The following is a 19,399-nucleotide window of genomic DNA, read 5'->3' as shown; positions in this document are numbered from 1 at the left end:
GCTCTTGGAAAGGAGGCAAGCAAGCAGCAACCCAGCTCACCAACAGCATGAGTAAGCATCCACCGCTGTCTTAAATAGAAGTATTGTCTCCCAAGGTCCTTTTAAAATAATCCTGTTTTGAGATGCTTATATACACAAGCTGGGGAAAGAATGGGGGTATTATGCCCATAATGGAAAGTGCTCTTAAATAAAAAGGCATCATTTATCGTCCATTTCCAAGGCTGCTCTAAGGGCTGCTGCAGTTGGAGCTGGGCTTGGGCACAGTTTGACTTGCTGGATGGGCCTTTCGTGGGGTTTTGTTGGTCCTGTCAATCAGGTTTGCTGGGGGAAGGGGTGCACTTTGTGCTGAAGACTGAGTTTGCAGAGTTCCAGGAGCTTCTCTGAAGCACTGCTTACCTCTGGTGTTGCTGGGGTCTGGTTGCTTCCAGCAGATGGAAGATCCACTCTAGGAAAACTATGTTTTCTTTGTAATCAAGGCTTGTAACATGTTTCAGTGACTTTTTTAGACTCCCTGTTAATCTTTGCTGAGAGCCCATGGGGCAGGGGCGGGGATGGGTTTGAGGGCAGCATGTCACACACACACACACACACACACACCACACAACCCTTGACTACTGCCTTGTTGTATCTGACACCACAAACCTATCATCTCACGGCAAAGCTGTCCTGTCCAGCACATCCCCCTTATGCCATAAGTGTGTACAAGGGGAGGCACCTTGAGAGGGGTGAGGAATAAATGTTTTTGAGTGTTGACTATGTGCCAGGCACAGTGCTGAGAACTCTGTACTATCTCATTTTGTTCCCACAGTGGCCCTGAGAGAAGAGAATCTTATTGTTTCTACTTTGCAGATAAGAAAACCAAAGCTTGGGGAGATGAAGCTAGCTGACCACAGTCACAGAAATAGCAAGTGCTGGAAAAGGGGTCAGAATTGTTTCATGCTATAATCATGCCTCCCAAATGATTCAATGGTTATGGCGAATATTACTAAAGAAACATTTTTGTGTTTCTGCTGTGACCGTCTCTTGCTTCTCCCCCAACATGCCAATAATGCTCATCTGATACACTTGGAAGTGCAGTCATGGCTCAGCAAGGACTCCCCTTCCACATGCCTCCCTGAGTGCCATGCAGTTCTCTGCTCTGGCGATGGTGGGCCTGGCCAGGTACTTTGTTTTGGCCAATGGAGTGTTACCAGATATCATGTCAGCTGAGGCCGGAGATGTGCCCGCACAGGTGACATCACTCCATTGGGCTCCCACCGTTCACCATGAAAAGAATACACCTCAGGCAGCTGCTGGCCCACGCAGGATAGGGAACGTATAAAATGGATCAGGACTCAACTGAAGCTGGGAGCCAAGCCCGGCTGCATCCAGCCTAAATCAGCTGGCCCCAGCTGACACTGCAAATGAGTGAATGAGAAAAAAATATGCTTCTTGCTCTTTGCCTGATATTTGTAGTTGTTTGTTATGCAGCAAAATCTGACTAATACCAAAAGCAAAACACAAGAAATCAAAAAACTTCTTAGCTCAGCCTCAACAGTATATTCCCTCATGTTCATCTGTCCATCCAAACATGTATTGTGTAGCCAGTATGTACCAGGCACTTACAACCATCGCGGACACTAAGTTCTGCTGCTGTAACAAAATGCCACAAACTGAGCAGCTTAAAACAACGTACATACATTATCTCACAGTTCTGTAGATCAGAAGTCTGGGTGCAGCAAGGCTCAGCTGGCTTCTCTGCATGGAGTTTCACAAAGTCAGAGAACCAAGGTGTTGGCCAGGCTGTGATTCTTTCTGGAGGCTCTGAGGATAAATCCAAGTTAAAGCTCATTCAGGTCGTTGCTGAATTCCTTTCCTGGCAGCTGTGGGACTGAACTGATTATTTCTTTGCTGGCTGCCAGCTAAGGTTGGTCCCCGCTCCTAGGCTGCCTGCACTCCTCCCCGTGCCTTGCCTGTGGATCCCTCCAGCAGTGGAAGGTGAGTCCTTTTCCTGCCTCAAAGCTCTTCCACCGTCCCCTGCTGCGGAATCTCCACAGGTGTAGGGCTTAGCAAGACAGATGTGCACTCTGCCCTCATGGAGCTTATGCTCTAGAAGAGAGACAATTAAATTAGTAAGTATCCCGGTTAAAAGGATAAATACAGATTGTGGTGAGTTCTGGGAAGGAAAGAGAGAGAAATGTGATAGAATTGAGGAAGGAGTTTCTAGAGGCAGGGACATTAACTCCCCTGGTCATCTTGAAGATTCTATGACCTTAAGTAAATTCTTTAATTGTGCTGAGTCCCAGCTATACTGGGGGCACAATAATGATACCTGCTTCATCGAGGCTGTGAGGCAGGCCATGGAAGGTGCTGAGGCAGGTGTGCCCAGGCCCATCTCTCCTGGGCTGTTCTCTCCTGGGCTGGGTGGTTCCCAAACATGACCATGACCTCCTTCCTCAAGCACCTGTGATTCTCTAGCCACACGAGGGTGCTCAGCCCCGCTATGGGGCACTTAGAGGTATCATGGGGAGGAAGGCTCACATTCAGAGGAATAATTCTCAAGTGTGTAACAGAGTTTCTCAAAGTGTCCCCAGGAGGACTGGTTGCCTTCAGAGGTGACCTACTTACTCATCATTGCCTGTGTTATTGGCTTGACTCATGTCCTTGTGTCTTCTCCTTACTCTCTCACTGTGCTTCCTGGAATCACCTCCCAAATACACTACCTGCACCCATATCCTTGTCTCAGGGTCTGCTTTGGGGGAACCCAACCAAGACAGGGGCACAGCACAAAGGCTGGAGGTCATAAGTATTCAGCAGCAGCACTTACCACTGAACTACTGCTCCTAGCACCTCCTGGGCTTTGCGGCACCACCATGACTTCCAGGCGGTGTCCTGTCCCCTCTTGGTCTGAGCCCAGCTTTGGAGAGCAGGAGCTCTAGCAGTGAGTTAGGCGGTGGCTGGCCAAGGCTATCACCCTCTTCCTGAGTTTTCTTGCTTTAGCACCTGCCCACCAAAATATTACAGTGGTCAGTGCTGGCAAGAGTGTGTCTTTCTGGACACGACTCAGGCCTGGGAGTGAGAGAATCTACTAGCTATTCAGAGGGCTGAGCCTTAGTTATTGCCTCTGTACATGGGGGTAACTAAGAGCCTAGGGTTATTGTGTTAGGCTATCTGGGCTGCTGTAACATTACTACAGACTGGGTGGCTTCTAAACAGGCATCTCACCTTCAGTTCTGGGGGCTGGAAGTCCACGGTCAGCACGGTGCCAGCACAGCCAGGTTCCGGTGAAGACCCTCTCTGGGCTGCAGCCTGCTGACTTCTCCCCGTGCGCTCGCATGGTGGAAGGGGCCCGGCTTCTCTGGGGGGTCTTTTAAGAAAGCACTAATCCCATTCACAAGCTCCACTCTTGTGAGGTAAGCACCTCTCAAAGGCCCCGCTGCCTAATCTTGTCACACTGGGGATTGGAATTTCCACATGTGCACTTGGAGGGGCACAGACATTCAGACCACAGCAGTTGTTGAGATAATCAGAGGAGGAAATGCCCGTGAAGTGCTAAGTGCAGGGCCCAGCAAGGAGAGAGACCCCAAACGCAGTGGCCAGGCCTTTTCCTAGACAAATTCCCACTGCAAACCTCCACTAGTCTGGAGAATGGAGGTTCAGAGAGCAATTGGTCCGGACTTTGGAACACACAGTCTCACCTGTTCTGCATGGGCTGTGAGGGTGGGTGGAGTCGAGGGTCTGGGGAGGGCCCGGATGACGGCAGGTCTCCTTGTGAAATTCCTGACAGCAGCACCATCCACTGATCACGTAGTCATCAGACCCAACGATCTTTGGGTCGTTGCCCAAGCTTTGGATCATTGCCCAAGCTCTGTGCAAAAAGGGAAGCAATGAACATCTGGCCCCAGGAAGCTCCTGGCCAAGCATCGGGCGGGACCAAGTGATGGTGCACACACAAAGGATGTTCTCAGAAGTGTGGGGGAGGCCAACTTGGACCGCTGCAGATGAAAAGTCCCTGCCCTCTCTTTTTGATGGCTAAATGATCATATCAATCATTAACACTGATGCTTACTCTGAGACAGGAACAGTTTTAAGCAGTTTATATGAATTTACTCACTTGGTCCTGTACTGCTAAGTACGGACTATGATTACCACCCCCTTTCACAGATAAGAAACTGAGTCCCAGAGAAGTCTGGGAGCTTGCTCAGAGTCACACAGTTGATAAGTGCATGGACCTGAACCCCAGCAGTCTGGGTCCGAAGTCCTTGCTTGTGATCACCACCGTATGGCCCACTCCACACACAGTCATGTGAGGAACCTGGTCATCTGCCTTTCCAGGGGTCCCTTGGTGGGGCTTTAGTTAATGATGTTTTGGTTCATGTTGGCCCTCTGGCTCCTTCTTGCATTCTGATAAGTTGCATGTTCTGGGTTTGGATTGTATTTGCTGGGGAACTTGAGTCAGAAGAGAAAGAACGACTGGATAGTGGCTCTATTTTGGTTTTCTGGGGGCCCCATCTTAGCTTCCAAGTATGAAGAATTTATGATGGCTTCCCAGGACTTTCTGACCACCCAGCCATTTCCATCCTATAGATGGAGGGTTTGGAATCTTTTCAGGGTCACAGATTGTGGTAGACACAGTTTTGGTGCCCTGCCAAGATTATCTTACCGTTTCCCAGCTGCTGAGTGGAGGCTGCTAATAGCTCATAGCTGCCCCTTAACCAGGGTTGCCATACTTAGCAAATAAAAATATTGTATCTGGCAACTCCACCTTTTCTCTGGAGAACTGTCCTGGGTTGATGGGAGCAGCCCATGGGGAGCAGCATCCATGACTGATGGATATGGGGGTCCAAAAGGCTTACCCCTCGCCATAGGATGGGGACAACTCTGTGGTACAGTTTATGCTCCAGAGGCCCCCCTGTGGGTCAGGGCAGGGGTATGTATGATCTAAGGTCACGTCCTTGCTGAGCTCTTTCCCACTCGCTCTCCATACACGTTTGCCCTGAGGGCTTCTGCTCACTAACTCACGTGATCGTGAACCCCTGCTTCAGGCTCTCCTTTAGGGAACCAGATCCCTTGAGAATATGATTCAAAACTCCAGACAACCTCTCTGGAAAAAGTACAGGTGCACTTGTACACCAACCATGGCCCAGGATTTTTGGGACTAACCTTGAGGGTTGCCCCTTACTTCATCCTGTGTCTCCCAGACCATATCTGTCTCACCTTTTCAGAGCTGACAGAGGGTTAGCGTAAAGTTTGCACAGCAAATTGTGAGCGAGTTTTTTTTTTCAGCCCATGAAGTTTTCATTATTTGCAAAAAGTCTATGTGGAAATCAAAACATGCCCAGTGAGAGCAGATTGTCAGCTGAATGTCATGTTAGGAAATAACAGTTGAAAGAAACACAAGTCTGACCAAGTCATCTCCCTAGTTAAAACCATTCAGAGGCTTCCCACTGCTGTCCAGATAAAGATCCGAGTCGTTGACAATGTCTCAAGGCTCTCCATGCCAACTTTATTACAAATCACTTTCCCATTTGATCCCCACACTGCAGCTACGCTGGTCTCTTCCAGTCCTTCCGACTTACTATACTCCTTCCTGCTTCAGGGCCTTTGCACCTGTCCCTGCCTCTCCCTGGGTCATTCTTCCCAGCCTTCTTGCTCCATACTTACTGGCTTCTTTAGAGAAGCCCTTCTTAAATTTCCAGACTAGACTCATGCACTCAGCTTCACATTATGTATCATCTTGTACTTTTTTTTCATGTTAGTTACCTATTGCTATGTAATAAATGACCCCAAACTTAGAAGCTTCAAACAACAAACTTTTACTGTCTCATAATTTCTGTACATCAGGCATACAGGAGTGACTTAGCTGGGTGATTTGGGTCTAAGGGTTTCTCCCGAGGTTATAATCAGGCTGTTGGCCGGGGCTGCAGTCATCTGAAGGCTTGACTGGAGTTGGAGACTCAGCCTCCAAGATCACTTCCATGGTTGCTGGAAGGCTTCAGTGCCTCCCCAAAGGGATGCCCCTTCCATCAGCTGAGTATCCTCACAGAAGTGCAGCTGGCTTTCCCCAGAGCAAAAGATTCAAGAGAGAGAGTGGGGGAGAGAGAGAAGACACACAGGGAGAGAACACATCGAAGACAGGGACCCTTCTGATCTTGGCAATGATACCCCCTCCTTTTCATTCCCTAGAACTGAGTCACCAGTGCCAATCTACACTCAAAGGAAGAGGTGTAAAGCTCTACCTCTTGAGGGAGGACCATCACAGAATTTGTGGGCATGATTTTTAAAACCACCTTAGTCACTTATCATAATTGCACTTTTTACCTTTAATTTGTGTGAATACTTGATGAATATCTGGGCTGCACTATTCAAAATGAAGTTCATGCTGCAAATGAAAAGCAAGGTTTTTTTTGGCAAATAGTAATTTAGTTATTAATTAATACAATTAATTAATAATAGCAAACAATCCCATTATTTGCACAGTCTGTATGGAAATAAAAACATGCCCAGTGTGAAGAAACTGTCAGCTGAATGTCATGTTAAGAAATAACTTATTTGATTAATAAATGACCTTATTTATTTATTTTCAGCAGTTTACTTTAAGAGGGACCTTTGGCACCAAGAAGTCATGATCGATGTTTAGTCGAATGACACTAAGATTCAGGGTACACATGAGAATTCTTGCAGCTGGCTTTTCCATTTCAGTCTGAGGATGAGACGTAGGGTATGGAACCCGTGGTTTTTTCTTCACTGATTTCACAAACATTTATTGAGCGCTTACTACGTGCTAGAAAGAGTTCCAGGTACTGAGGATGCAGGATGGTTTTATAAATTAAGACGTCCCCATGTTAACATATAAATCAGCCCTAAAGGCACTTGAATCATCTTCAAACATGAAAGACAATAGGCAGCTGTATTAGGAACAGACCCCTTGATATTGAGTTTGCATAAGCTGTTTTATCAGCCCAGCATGTCACCCAAGTGAAGCAGAGTATTTACATTTAATTCCAAAGTGGCTGTGCCGACATCAGTCCTCTGGTTTTTGTACTTTCAGTGGCTGTTTGCAAATGTATAAAAGGTTTTGTCAAAGTCGCTGGGTGAAGATGGAAAGAAAATGGCATTATATATGACTAGTGGAGATCTCAGCATGGTCGATGCTGAGAAACAGTCAGCCACAGTCATGGGGCCATTTGTGGGGAGTGAGGATAATGTGAAGAAATGGAACTGGAAAAAATGAAATAGCAGCAGAGATGGGCCTTGGCTGAAGTGAGTGCAGTGTGGTAAGAGGCTCGGTCTGCGCTCAGGAGACCATGTTTTGGTTCCCGCTCTGCTACAGGGAGCCACTCGCTCCTTTTCCTGGGTCTGTGTTCTTGTTTATTCTTGCACTGGATCAGATCAGAGGTTTTAAAGCTTTTTTGTGGTTAGAATATCTCTATTATTGCATTTATAACCTGATACCTAGATATAAAGAGCAGGTAAGATTGAAGCCCGTCTTTTTAGGGGAGTTAAGAGTAGGGGGCTATGTTGCATGCTTTGGGTGCCTCCCCCATATTCCCTTACTCTTCGAATTTCAGTTCATTTCACTGATTTTCCACCACCAGCAAATGTCATTTTTTTTTTAACCTAAGGGTTTTCTTTGGCTGCCAGGGTCCATTTTGCCACCTACCTGGCCAGCTAGAAGTACTGGGAATGAACATCCCCCCAAAGCGGCCCTCAACCAGTGACTGATGGGAGCCGAGGTATTTATTCCCTGGCCCCTTGCTCCTCAGGCATGTGTTCTAGACTGGCTCCCAGGCTTTCCCAGGAGGCACAAGCGCTGGGTGCCCACAGTGGTTCTTGCATTGCGCACATACCCTGTATCAGCTGCTGTTCTTTCCCTTATTCCCCTACTGGTGATTCCTGGGGTCACCTTCCAAATATAAGATCTTTACTTAAATCCTTATCTCAGGTCAGCTTGGGGGAAATCCAAACTAAGAGGCTCTCAGCAGAAAAAACTCTCCCTCCCCACTTCTTTGCCACCTGAGATACCCCTGCAGAGCTCCTAGGCCCCAGAGCAATTTGCAAACCACTATGGCTACAGTACGTAGTCTCTGCTTCAGCAGACTGTGGTGTACGAAAAGCAATGTAACACTAGTGTTTTCAGGTGAAAAGAACCAAGAGATCCTTTATGAACCTGAAGCCAAATTATGCTTTGACTCTGTAGAAGGGCTATTATGAGCTAGCTTTCCCTTCTGCTCACTTGCTTTATGGAGTGAGGAAATGAATCCGTGCCAGTTGGCACATACACTGGTCCCAAACAGGTTATCGACAATGCAGCTTGAATTGTTTCTGGATTGATGTAGCCGCCTCCCCGCCCACCTTTCAATGGTGATTCCCTTTCTGACTCTTCTTCCAATCCTCGCCTGAAAGAGAAAGGGGGAAAACCAGGCTCCGAGAGGCATTTCTGCTGCACAGCAGGGAGGGAGAACGCGAAGCGCAAAGCAGAGCGCTCATGTGCTGCCCTGCTCAAATTCCTGGCTCTTATAGGGCTCAGGGCCTGGCTTCTAACTGTCTGCTCCTGCATTCTGTTGCCTGCTGGCACTTTGCTGCTTTCCAGGGAATTCACACTGTCTGGGAGCAGTTATTAAGCAGAGAATGATGGGAGTTGGGGTACAAATACCCCAGCTACCCTTCCTGGGGTGGGAAAACTCAGGAGTGTGGGCCATACCATTTCCCGGAGCTCCCCTGGGATTAGGCCCCAGGGGCCGCAGTGGTGAAGCGCCTGATAACACATCCTGTATGGGCTGCTCCCCTTTCCTGCCTTGCTTTCCCACTCTTTGCCTGGTATTTTCTTGCACTTCCCAAGTAAATTCCAGATGCTCAGATCCTTGTCTCAGAGTCTGCTTCTGGGAAAACCCAAACTGAAAGTTTCCCAGACAACTCGGGTCATTTCTGTTTATCTTTTATTTGTCCCTGGGGGCCTATTTTGTAGGTCACAGTATCAAGTGATGAGAGGAAGTTATGGGTGCTGTTGAGTGCCTCTGGGATAGGGACCCAGGCTTTACGAGAGCTGCCTCTCGGAGACCGCTGTGGACTGGGACTACCATTTAAAGGCCACATGTCCTTCCTCTGTGACTGCTTCCTCAAGGGCCAGACCTGCTCCTCCTGCTTCCGTCCTATCCCTTGGGTGGCATCCGTGGTCATCTGTGGTCTCTGCCCACTACTGTCTCTTCTGCCCTTATGCTCCAGCAATAGAAGACAACTTGGGGTTTCCCTGCACCCCGGTTCCCCATCCCTTTCACGCCTGCTGACTTTGGTTTACTGCCCCTCTGCTTATATTGCCCTTCCCTACTTTTCCCTTAGAAGAAGAACCCTGTTCATCCTTTAAGAACCAGTCTAAAGGTCACCTTCTCTACGAAGCCTTCCCCACCTCCCTCAAATGGAGGAAGAACCCTTGACCTTATTTTCATCCTCCCAGCGTCTCTCTTATAGCACCTTCACACATTGTGCTGAAATGGTCACTGGAGGCATCTGTCTCCCCACCAGACCCTGAGCTCCTTGAAAGCCCCAGATGTGTCTTGTTCAAAGGGCCTGGCACGCTGCAAGTGCTGGACATAGGCTGGGTTTCCCAGAAGGGGACCCTTAGATGGGGATTTGTTTGCAAGTGATTAAGGAACTGTTCCCAGGAGAAATCAGTGAGTGGGGAAAGAAGGCCAGGAAGGACCAGAAATGTGATTTTGGGCCAAATTCCAAGGAGGGGAGCTTTCTGCCTGGTCCTGGAGGTTGTGCTGGAGCAGAAGGCATGCCTCAGCACTGGCCTGAAAGCTGGGCTTTCCCTGTTCTGTACCAGCCAGTCACAGAGGGCTGCTCCAGGGAGACCTCTGTGTGTGTGTGTGTTGGGGGGCAGGTGGGCAAAATGGCTCTGGGAGCCCAAAGTTAGTCTCCTAGAGAGTCACAGATGTGTGCTTCCACTGGCAAAGGCCAGGGGATGATCCCCTGCAAGTGCACGGCTGAGTCCCACAGACACTAACAGGGCTGAAAGGATTAGGCTGAGCTCCAAGCATGTCCACTAGAGGGCTCCCCACACATTGTATGACCAAACCGAAATGCGGCCGGGTGGGCATATGCCCTGCGTGGCTCTGGGGCACCTCAAACCCAGCATATCCTGTGGCTTGTAAGCCAACCCCCTCCACTCCTGCTCTTTCTGTGTTCCTGGGTGCTGCTTCCAGCACCTTCTCTACCTCCAGGCCTCAGTTCCTACCCTCGTAAGTTCACTCTTCAAAGATCCACCCAATTCTTTCAATTCCCCTTTCAAAATCTTTTCCAAAATGATTCCCATTCTTCCATCCTCATGATCTTACTGCTACATCCACAAAGCCTAGTATGGTACTTGTACATATCGAATGAATGAATGAATGAATGAATGAATGAATGAATGAATAAGTGATGGCCCAATCTGCTGCAAGAAGTCCAGCCTCCCTAGCCTGGCATGCAGTTCTCCCAGGAGCTTATCCCACCCTCCTTCTTAGAGCTTGAATTCCTAAACACACCTTCTGCTTACGACAACACAAACTAGAGCTGACCTATGAACAACAGGGGTTTGAACTGCATGGGTCGCCTTATACATAGACGTTTGTTGATAAATATGTTAGAATTTTTTTTTTGAGATTTGTGATAATTTGAAGAAACCGCTTTTCTTTGTTCTATTTGCTTTATTATAAGAGCACAGTATATAACACATATAACAAAAATATGTGTTAGTTGACTATGTTATTGTTAAGGCTTCTGGTCAACAGGAGGCGGTTAGTAGTTAAGTTTTGAGGGAGTCAAAAGTCACCCATGGATCTTCCCCTTGGGGAAACTAGCTCCCTTGTTGTTTCGGGGGCCAACTGTACTCAGTCTTCCGTAACATGATGCCTGCGATCTGGCCCTCTCACCTTTGCTCTGCTCTTCTTCACACCTAAAAAGCCCAGTCTCTCATGTCTACCTGTACAAATCCTGCTCATTTTCTAAGGCCAGCTTCCCACCCTTCTATGAGTTTGTGACATTTAGTTTGTTCCCTGCCTAGGGTCCCAGTCTGGGCCCCTGAGTAAGGACACTGCAGAGCAGAGACCCTACCTACTATTTCCACAACAGAAAGGTAACAGAAGCAAGAAGTAAACTTTTGTTGTGTCAAGGCTCTTGAGATTTGGGGGTTGTTATTACACAGCATAATCTAGCCCCTCCGAATCTAGCAGGTATTTTCATGGGGAAGAGCCCTAAGAATGAAGTACACTAAAAAACTCTGTTTCTGGGCTGCAGTCACCACCGTTCTATGATGGAAAGGACAATGGAGACATGCTCTGCCATCAAGGCATTAAAAGGCTGAACTTACACGGATGGCGTTAAGGGAGGCAGTGACTAACTGTCCACTGCATTTTCATTGCAGATGGCCATTGAGGAGCTATGGTTTGGAATCAAAAGAATGTTCTCCACACGCTATTTTTCTTTACTGTTGCCCTCCCTCCCTTCCCTCCGTCTCTTCCATTTTATTCCCTTCCCACTTTTGTTCTTTTCAATTTAATTCTATCTGTTGGTTGAACATGAAAAGGGTGTATGAGAAGGTATGAATACAGAACAGACGACCCTGCCATAAGAAAAATAAATCTGTATTTTGAAAACATTAATCTTTAGGGCAGTAGAAGCAGTTTTGTTCAGATCTTCTATTCCTCAGTGTTTCAGCCTTTCTATCGCAAATTATACGCAAAATCAAAAGGGATAAGCTTTTCTAATGACAAAATAAATCTAATGCTAAATTTTTGCATCTTGCTTGTCTCACTTTCTGGGGTTATTTCCTACCATAATGGTCCAGGATCTTCAAAATATCTTTAAGAAAAAATTTTTTTTCATCAGTGTCTGCAACAAATGAATCACACAGACAATTTTGCTAAGATGGGCTCTTCTTTCTGTGTAAAGGCAAGAAATCCTGAGTTAGGAAGCTCAGGCCTCCCCAACCTCCTGGTTCTGAAATTACTCATCCAGACATGAAACAAAATTGAAAAATCAGAGAGATCTAGTTTGAAGGAAAAAGAATGGTTGATGGCCTGGGAACCAAGTAAATACTCATTTCGCTTTTGCGCAATTGGATGAAGACGCTTGGATCAAAAGAGGACTTGGAAACGTCAAGGAATTGACAGGCTGGGCTGAAAGACACAGGCAAAGCGTTTATCACAACAGCCCCCCAGCCCCCCTACCCCCCCAAAAAAAGCATACGTCTGGAGTGTCAGCAGCGGCACTCAGCCCAGAGAGCCTCTTGCCATAACAAACTCATTGACAAGAGCTGTCATTGATTCTGCTTTATCTTCCATGTGCTACTAAGGCGGTGCATTCGAAGTGCAACCTACGTAAATTGAGGTTTGCTTCCTGACCTGGGAGATCAATTCTCTGACAGAGAGAGCTGGCTGATGGATCACCATGTGGCTGCCACTACATGGAAAATCACATCAAATGCCTTCTCAAACACACTTTGGAATTACATGCCGGATTTCCAGAGAGGACGTTATAGATGAATCCATGTAGCTCACTAACCTGCGTGTCTCCCAAAGCTGATTAAATGAGGCTGGGGTTCGGTGGGTTTGGGCTGTTTTTCCAGCCAGAGGCAGCAGAGTATCAGGGTTAAGAGCATGGATTTTGGAGCCTGGTGGTGGGGTTTGAGCCCGGATTTGTCACTTACCAGCTCTGTGATCTTGGGCAAGTTATTCAACCTCTCTGTTTCAGTTTTCTCAGCTGCCGAATAAGGATGATAATATAGCACCTCTCCCTCTCTCAGCGCTTTATCTTAATCTGCATCCCTTGAGAGCAGACACTGAGACTTGGATTTAAGAACAAGAAATTAGTTGGAAGGTGGAGGTGGATGAAGGGTAGAGGGATACAGGAAAGAGAATGGCCAATAGACAGTGAGTTACTAAGCAAGCTATCACCATGGGTAATTGGAACTTAATCCTGCTGGGGGCCCTGGAAGGCCATGTCACATGCACCTCAGAGTAAAACATGCCCTGAAAGGATGAAGGAGCTGGGGTATTCATCTGCCAACTCCCATCCATTCTTCCCTGAGGGCTGCTCCTGTGCATGAGCACACACATATGGCATGCATTCATGTGTGTGCATACGTAGGAGGTGTTAACTCCCTGACAGTCTTGGCTTGTCATGCCACCTGTAAAGTGGGCTCTGTCAGGAAGAGAAAACCCTCAGGCAAAGCAATGCACGTGCTGGGATCTGGGAGCCAGACACTGTGTGGGGAAGAAGGGTGAAGGGGAACGTGCAGGGCGAGGACAGACTGTTTTGAAGATTAAATTAGTTAATTATTGTGGAACACTTAGCAGAGTTCCTGGCACAAAGTAAGGACTCCTCAAAGAGCTTGATTAACACCGAAGCTAGACTGCTGTTCTCTGGGATGACTTACTATCTTAGGATGGATTTTACTTTTGTTTTTCAATTTTTCCTTTGGGACAATGAATCATTACCAGGAGCTTGGTCCTATACCAGTGGCCAGAAGCACTACAGGTTGTCCCGAAGATGACTGTAAATGTGAATGGGAATGTCATAATCAGAGGGAATGTCACCGTTTCATGCTGAGTGGCAAATACCCGCCTATCTATCAGAGGAGGTGGCACAGGATCAGCATCTCTTCAGTGGAGGTCACAGCCTCGGTGCGCTATGCTGCAATACCAAGTAAGTCCAGAATCTTAGTGGCTTAATAGGAATTAACACCAGTCTACTCCCTTCACCTGGCCTGCATTGTACACTCAGTGAAGACAGACACTGGGCTGGGTTTTAGTCACAACTGCATCCTTAGCACCTAGTAGAGGACACAGCACAGAGAAGTGGCCATGGTAAGTGAATGAACAAACCCACACATGGATCCCCTAAGTATCATGTTAGCAGATTTACCTTCATTTGAAATACTGGTTTCCTCCCATTTAACATCTACTCAGCTCTTGAAGCTTTCCTGTTCTCCTGCTACTGAGATAACCCCTCTCTTCTGGTGTCTTGAACACTTTGTATGGTAATCTGTGTATGTGTCCCACCTTGTCACCCTCACTCCAAATCCCTCTGATGGCTTCCAAGCATGTTTAGGATACTCTCTGTGTCCTGCTGCGGCCTGCGAGGCTGCGCCTCTAGCCCCCAAGGCTTCCTCTGGAGCTCTCACCTACCACTTTCTCTTCTCCTACTCTTCTGTAGCCAGAGTGGTCTCATAGCTGTTCCTTGCATGTGGCCTGTGTGGTCTTGTCTCAGGCTCTCTGCACCTGCTGTTCTCTACGACTTTAATCCAGTTTTTGCTTTCAATCACTTGTTCCATTGACTCAGGTCACTGCTCAAGTATCATCCTCTCATCCTCTCAGAAAGGCCTCCCTGACCAACATATCTGAAAGCATTTATCTGCCTTATTTTTTCTATGTCATGCATTCATTTGGTTGTCTTAACTGCCCTCTCCACTCATGAAAAGGCAAACTCCATGAGGACAGGGACATTGCTTTATTTGGTATGGTATCCTAAGCCCCCAAAACAGTGACAGGCACTAAATAGGACCCCAGTAAGTATATGTTGAATAAATGCGTAAGGATATTGTCCTACTTTAGACATGGGGTAACCGAATCCTAAGGGCTGAAAAAGCTATATAAAGTAACATAGCTATTGATTTACCGATCATATCTACTATGTGCAGGCACTCCACATTATATAATATCTACTATGTGTAGACACTTCACTTTAAACCTTTAGAACGATAGACATTTTTTTTACATATTGGGAAGCCGAGGCACAGAACGGTTACAGGACTTGTCCAAGGTCACACAGCCAGGGATTCAAACCAGATTATCTAGTCCAGGGCTCATGCTCTTAATCACGATGCTCTAAGAGGCAGCCAAGAAGGAGCTCTGTGGGTGGTTGGAGGAACCACTGAGAAAATAAATTGAAAGCTGTCTGTCAAGTGGCCCAATGTTGACTGAAAATTTTTCATATGGGAAACATTACGAGCTCTTTAACACCTAAACCTGGACCAGAGCTAGGGGTGCATGTTGAAGGCTATGTTGGAGGTGAGGCAATTACTCCAAGAGGAAAGCCATCAAGCCCACTTGGGGCACACATTTGAGGAGGTGGTCTCATCACTATGTCTGCAGAGAGGACTTATACAGAGGCTCAGGGCGTGACTTACCATGACAACACATGAGGACAATGTCTCTGCTTCCAGAATATTCTGATGACATCATTCAAGTAGGCCCATCGGTGGACTACCACCCACAGAAGACATCCTTGCCCTTGCAAACTCCTTGAAGACATCATCTCACATAGGGCCACAGGTGTAAGCGAGATGCTCAATAAATACTCAGTGAATGGAGTTGGTGTTTTCCATCCCAAAGGCATTTCTTTGGGGACCCATTCATCTGACTGGCATGTCTCATCTACCCCACGCAGCTGTCCATCTACTTTCTCAATTCCAAATATGATCAGAGCTCCCATGATCATACTTTCCGTGGATTTTCATTGTCCAAGAAAAAATTCCAATGGTATCTATACTTAAAAAAGTATGGTTGCACTTGACAGAGGTCCAGTGCCCTTCTTTGTATCTCTTCTATCTTTCCTCCACTCATTTTACAGGGTTCTAGGAAGAAAAAGAGAATTAGACAAGGATGCAGTGGGTTAGCAGTGGGAAGGCAGGCCTGGAACCCAGGTCTCTTAATGCCCTGTCCAGTGGTCCATCTACCGTGAACACTGCAGGGTGCAAAAACTTACTGATGAAGTCACAGAGAGCTTTCTGTGAAAGTGGCTGAATTCTCCCTTCCCCATCATGGTAACCATTTCCAGACAGTTTTATTCCTCTTTGGCCTTTGATCCATGGGCTAGATAATCAAGCTTTTGAATAATTAAAATTATTAAAAAATGCCTCTGTATCTGCGAAAACTGTTCCAGTAATTACTGCCTTATCAAGAGACCGATTCCACAGACTGGAATACTTTTTCAACAGATAGGAAGAATTTTCGCTTGAGGCTTTGGGATTCAGAAGTTGAGGAAGGCCTGTTTATCTGAGTCCCTTTGAAGATGAATAGCACCAACTCTTGACTCCACAGCCCCCAGAACCTCCTCTCGTTCTTAGATTTCCTACCAAGATACAGCGTATCTCATTCTTTGCTTTCAGAGCCTGCTGTAAAATATGATCATTACTTAAAATATTGGACTGACTTTATTCAAACTAGATTCTGCACTTGGGTTCTGCTGAGCCTGGCTTCCAAATTCAACATCCAGTTTTCAATAAACAAACTCTGGTGGGAGCAAAGTGGATGGCAACACTTGCTGTCCTCGAGACACTACATGGTCCTTCTTCACTCGGCCAACACCTGGTGCTGAGCCCTCAGATGTGACGTTCTGGGCCCAGAGCCCCACCACCTCTCTGTCAGAGCCGCCAAAGGGTTCGTGCAACCTAGATCCAGGGTGCCCAAGGCTGGCAATATGATGCTGGATTCAGGGTACTTTACAAAAATCTGGTACTTTACAAAAATCTGACATTCCCGGGAAATACAATACAACCGAAGGCCCAACTACTCAACTGAAGTCTCTTAAATCCCTCAGGCCCAAGGACAGGGCTGATCACACACCTGTCATGTTCTACCTTCCTCGCATTTCCTGGGCTTCCTGGACCTTTGTCCCTCCATCTTAAGGCTGGGAGTAGCTACTTGTTCTTGTGTATCTCTGACTAATCTTCCTATCCCTTTCTGAACTCTCACATCCCTCATTACCTCTATAGCCAATATCCTAAATTAAATTCTCCCTGTTGTAAATACTTGAAGCAGTTTCTGTTTTCCTGGCTAGACCTACTGACCAATCACTGTTTAATTAGGTAAACCAAAGCATGTCCTCTTTAGCTAAAGTGAATTTGAGATGGGTCTCTGTCACTTACAACCCAGAAAGTCTGGACTCATGCAGGAGTCAGTAGGAAAAATGTAGTTCACACTCCCAAGCCCTTATTATATGCCAGGAACTGTGCTCAGGGCTTTGTTTACATTAATAGAATCCATGGGGTAGGAATTATGATTTTCCTTTTAATGATGAGGAACTGACAAACAGGTTAAGTAATTTTATCCCCACCAGAATTATTTTCCTCACACGGAAATTCACTCAAAGTCAGCTGCTCCTGTACATAAGAGATCCCTACAGGTATGCTGAGGCTCAGGGTGGCAGAATGAGAAAGGAGGTGAGGAATGACAAAAGAGAGGTCTAATGCTATTTTGAGACATGGCCTAGAAGCTTACCATGCTTATCCCACTCAGAAGTGTAATTGGCTCAAGAGGCCTCCATGTAAATGAGTTCTAGGCATCTCTAGTAACTATGATTCAAGCCAAGTGCTTGCTGCTAATTGCACACACATTTTGCTAAAGGTAGTAAATAGGAATCATTCACATGTCCTTAGAGACCGCGGCACCATTCCGTATTCATGGCAAATATATCACTGAGTTTCATAAGAGAATCATTTTAAAACAAAGCTTGGTCAGCTGTTTAATAATTTACTGATAGTGACAGCAGGGAGAATATCTAATAACCAGTGAGATTGGCTTTCAAATAGAAAATAAATTCATGTTCGAAGAGTTATAGGAGGAGAAAAAGGGGATGGAGGGGGATGAATCATTATTAGCAGTTAAGAAAGCATTTAACATTTGTCAATTCCTGATATTTTTTGAATCCTATCAACATGGAGAACCTGATTATTGAAAGGCTGCAAAATTCCATGCACTTATATTTTAAAACACTTATGGGCCCTTAATGTTCTTCTCATAGGGAACAAGAATTACACAGAGGTCCGGTCTTTTAGGACAGAGTCTGACCCCAAATGAAAAACCCCATCCATGTTTGTTAATCTGGGGGCTTTTTTGGGCTATGTGGTCTTTCAGATCACATCTCAGTTCTTCCTGAGGTAGGTAAGGCCTGGGAAATTCAGAAAGCAAAGGCTTAAAAATGCACAGTCAACCCAAAGTATAATGGCAGATTTTTCTGTCCTAGGGAGAACCTAGCTGGGAACTTATTACAGGGGCTCTGGCTTTTGGGTAAACTGAACTTAGTTATGTTTGTTTCCCAGCAAAACTCTATTGCAGTGTCTGTAAAAGGAGGAGTTTTGAGATGATTTGGCTTGGTGTTCCCTGCTAATTCCAATATACTTGGTCCATGGTTGGGAGACACAATTTCAGTGATTTTAAAGGTCCAGGAGATGCCAAGAGGAAAGCAAAACCTAAAACCAGTATCCATCCTGAATCACCAAACTGCCTTGTGCCTCTGTTGCCTCACCTTAAATGGGGACTAATAAGAGAATCGTAGGGCTGATCATGCATGTAAGGCTTTTAGCTGTGGGCCTGGCTCACAATAAATATAAGCTCAAACAGTTCAAAAAGGCATAGCAGAACCAAAGTGAAAAATCCCCCAGATTATCAATCTTGAAGCGTCTGAGGCAGACAGTGATGAATGGTCTTACCAGTAAAGGAACACCTCTGTGCCCTTGCCCTTAGCCCTCTCCCCAGAGCCCGGGGCATGCTCTGTCCTCAAACCTTTCCCTAAGTTTGCCACTCTGAGACAGGAATCCAGATAAGACAGATGATTCCTGGGTTCCCAGATGGTATTTTTCTATAGTTTTACATTCCAAGATTGTACCCTTCATTCTTCACGCTCATTTCAACAAACTCACTCTCATTCTGCCTTGAGTTACTAGCATTTTTTTAAGCTTGTAGACAAAATGATGTATCAACGTTTTATTTGACGTGAGGATGGCTTGAATTAACGTGCGCAGTCTGGCCTGTCATGCCAATGAACAATCTCGGTCTGTTTGGACGTCCTCTGCCACTACCGAGCTTGGTTTTGGGAGGCATGGAGGAGAACCTGGGGGCTGGAATTTGCTGCTGTCATTCCTGTGCAATATAGTGAAACATTCCTTCAATAGATGCTGCATTCTGAAGCTGAAAGAACAAACATTTATTCCAGTGGGCTGGTTGAAGATGTTTTAAGGATGATACTTCTTTGGTTCAGAGGAAGGGGAGGTTGTACAAAAATCATAGGGTCTATGTGGGTATGTCAGGGGGAGAGGCGGAGTAGGTGGTAGAGAGGGCAGGCTCTGGGTACGTGGTTAGGTCTGTAGATCACTTATTGAAGGGGTTTATAAACATTTTGATTCTTAAGTGAGGTGGACGGATGTTACCTGACAGCCCAAGATCCTCTGGAGAAAAAAACATCCCTTGTCCACGCCATCTGGTCTGAGTGGGGCTGTCAATTTCCATGACCATCGTTAATATGCAGGGGTGGACAAATGACCAAGGCTGGCCAATTGTAGCACTGCTCTCCCCACCACTTCCTTGGCCAAACCGGTTGTTTCAGAAAATGGAATGTGACCCAAATAAGCCAATCCCTGTCTTCACTGGGGTTGTTTACA

General features: G+C 46.4%; 1 long non-coding RNA gene across 1 annotated transcript; it reads right to left on the bottom strand.

Annotated features, from left to right (window-relative positions):
- Positions 1–212: 212 nt before the first annotated feature.
- Positions 213–19,017, bottom strand: LOC118920824 (uncharacterized). The gene is made up of 3 exons (XR_005028088.2): positions 18,662–19,017; positions 1,680–2,088; positions 213–445 (listed from the first exon to the last, which is right to left on the bottom strand). It is a non-coding gene; the product is annotated as an uncharacterized LOC118920824 (long non-coding RNA).
- Between the last annotated feature and the right edge of the window lie 382 nt (positions 19,018–19,399).

Source organism: Manis pentadactyla, chromosome 5, assembly GCF_030020395.1.
Source record: "Manis pentadactyla isolate mManPen7 chromosome 5, mManPen7.hap1, whole genome shotgun sequence".
Classification (NCBI taxonomy): domain Eukaryota; kingdom Metazoa; phylum Chordata; class Mammalia; order Pholidota; family Manidae; genus Manis; species Manis pentadactyla.
This window is presented reverse-complemented; position numbering and strand designations above follow the sequence as displayed.